This window comes from Bidens hawaiensis, unplaced genomic scaffold (genome assembly GCF_021521415.1).
Source record: "Bidens hawaiensis isolate Kalapana, Puna unplaced genomic scaffold, B.hawaiensis_p1.1 tig00004973_1, whole genome shotgun sequence".
Classification (NCBI taxonomy): domain Eukaryota; kingdom Viridiplantae; phylum Streptophyta; class Magnoliopsida; order Asterales; family Asteraceae; genus Bidens; species Bidens hawaiensis.
The window spans coordinates 554,048-557,409 of record NW_027491313.1 but is presented as its reverse complement, the minus strand read 5'-3'; positions in this window follow the sequence as shown (position 1 = coordinate 557,409).

Here is a 3,362-nt window from a genome sequence, read left to right as displayed (position 1 = left end):
TGTATCTCACTGTGTAATTTTTAATTATAATGCATATATGTACCATTGAACATAGTAATGGTAATGTTTTTTGCATGTTTCTTTATACTGCATATACGAAATGCAATCGTAAAAATACGATACGAATATTAGGTCATTTGTGTAGTTTAATGGTGATGATAATACCCAAATGATGATAATGTTAAGATAGTAATGTTAATACATATATGCAATACATATTATGATAATAATAATGTTCAGCTGTGACGATAATTTTAAAGCGTTTGTTTAGGTATAATACATATACGTAATACATTTAAAGATAACGATGTCTAGTTTGAAAGCAAAATAGTGGAAAATTACTAACAAAATTGAAGTCATTTCTGACAGCAATGCCAAATATAGGAGTGTTGATGGTATGGTTATATATTCTGATACATTACATGCATTTTGTATTTTGCAAATGTGTACTTGAATCGACTATATTACTTATGTGGCACAGATATGAGAACTATAAAAAGGTCATAAAGCCCACGAAAGGTGAACCATGTGATGCTCATGGACGAGGAATACAAGCCGAGGTATCTTATCATGGAACGATAATTATGTGTTTCAGAAATGTTATTTCAATCATCTAGTTTGTCAAAATTTGCTGCGAAATTTAACATAATCAAAAGAAAAATAGCTGGTAAAAAACTGTGAAGTTCAATTTCATAATTTATGTCATCATTTAGGCCTATATTAATTATTGATGTACTACATGCATATGCGGGTATGATGTATATATATATATATATATATATATATATATATATGCATTACTTGCATTACAGATGTATTACACATATATTAGGTTATGGTGTGTTGCACATACGTAGTACTAATGCACTACATATGTGTGATACACATGTAATACACGTATTATATGTGTGAAAATACATAATTATTTAACTGTTTTATTAAAACAGAAGGAAAGAAAGGAAACAGGGCATGAAACAGGGTAGGTTGTAGTCAACGAAGATGTCAATTCTGGTAATTTGTCAGCCACAGTGACCATGCTAAACAGTTTTGAAAATAAGATCGACTTAAGAGAGTATGACATTGTGGTGTTATCAATTTTACGTAATGGTTTTCAACATGAACGAGGCGATGGCTTATAATTTTGACAGCCTAATGTTGAGTGTGTACAACTTTAGATGCAGACCAGTTTTCAATAGCAAAAGCACACCATACAAAGTGGTTAGTTGATTGTAATTTCAATATGGTAGTGGTGCATATATGTAAGTCATTAGTATTGCTTATGTGTATTATATTAACAATGCATATATTTAATAGATTAGTAATACATATTATCGTGATACATGTTTGTTATAATGGTTGTTTTTTATTTGTTTACACAAATGCCATATTTTCTAATTATCTAAAATCGGTTGGACACCCGAAGGCGGAAGCTATGAGTCCAGCAAGGCCAAGAAAATTGAAGTTACCATGAGCAACAAAATATAATGTCATAGATTTTCGGACATCCGCGATGCTGCACATGTAACTGCTATTAAGAAGGCGACCAGGTTCATTGTGATTTCAGCATGGGTGATGTTGGGAAGGTTAAACAGATCAAGGTTCTTCAGGTGAAATATATAGCTCGCATATTGCTTTCGGGAGTAGACGTTGTTAAGAAGCATACGTTGGAAGATGCTAGGGAGTGGAAAAGAAAAACTAAATAAACGTTTATGGTTTAAAAAAGTCTCGTTTAAGGGTGTTCATGGATAATAGTTAATCAATATGAATGAAATAAATAACAGTTTTGTAAAAGCATAGGGCGTCAAGTCATTTATGATAATGTCAATTGGTTTGACATGAATGTTTGTTCGTTTGTTTGTTTCATACATGCACGTGAATGAAAATGGTTGAGCGATGTAGATGGAGTATGTTACGCGTTACTATGTATGTTTGTTTGATACATGCACGAGAATGTCAAAGGACTAAAACAAGTAACACGTGCCCGGTATGCGTGTTAACTATTTTATGCATTAATGGTGTATTGTTACATAAATTAGACGTGGATAATACATTAGATGTGCATGATGCGTAAGGTATAAACAGTAGACACGTATACGATGATCGACAATGTATGTAAAATACACAATGCATAAGTACAATACGAACATATAAAGGACGAGAATTTTACATTACATGGTACACTTTGATGTTTTAAAATGTAGATAAAACTCAAAAAATTGTATATATAAGCCACACAACATGTCTATAATATAAAAATATAACAATTTATACGTGGTTTGTAAACACGTATAATCATGTAGGACTGCACGCCTGCAACATTTGTATAAAACTGAACGACACATGTGTACAGTAGTGTGAACATGTATCTGTCAAAATGCGTGTAAATGATATATATCACATATGTAGTACGCACATATGATACTGAGTGGAGTTTGCATATGTATGCAGGCACATACACGGTGTTTAAAACGTGGGTATAACACTAAAATACACATTTGCATTACATTCATCAAGGTTTCAAGGGTCGATGTATCAATATTAATAACAATGTTCTCAAACAAAATATGCAACACACGTGAAAAACACACTTGTTTAATATTTGTAACAACGTGATGCGCATACACGTTGTAAAAGGAACAAAATCAGGTAGAAGCAATACGGGCCGATCGTCTAACATAACGGTCGACAACATGATCAGAAGATGACCCGGTCGTAGTGGCATTAGCTGCAGCAACATTGGCTTCTTTAGCAGTCAGGAACTTCTCGCAATTACAGGAGTCATGATCGGTTACATATTCGTGACATGCCTTGCTCTATCTTGATTAAGGAGTGCTTGAACATATCTTGACTTGTTTACAGCAGCTTTGCCCTCGTAAGAATCCAACACGAAACCTCATAATGCAAAAAAAAACATAATTAGTATAACAATAGTAAAATAATAGCTAGTAAAGCGCATAATTCAAGTAAAAGTTAAATAAACATGACAATAGTTAATTTAATTATTTACCTATCCAACCTCTTCACCATAGCAAATTAATAGCATCATTCAGGTGAAAACTGTTCATAGGTTTGTACCTGTGTTTTGCCGAGTGCATACCTAAACCAGATCGTTTCCCATTTATTACTGAAACCAGAATTTGAACCAGACTTGTTTCTAATACCGAAGATTCTAAACAGTTTTTGTAAACCAGGTTCACAAGTCTAACCCATAAGCTGCAATAGTTAATTCCATGTATAATGCATTATATTACATATATGTAGTACACAAAACATTATATTACATACATGCATTACATGGATCAAGATGTCACTTTGTTGTTCAACACAATCATATTGCAATAGATTTATGGTCGAGGTGCTAA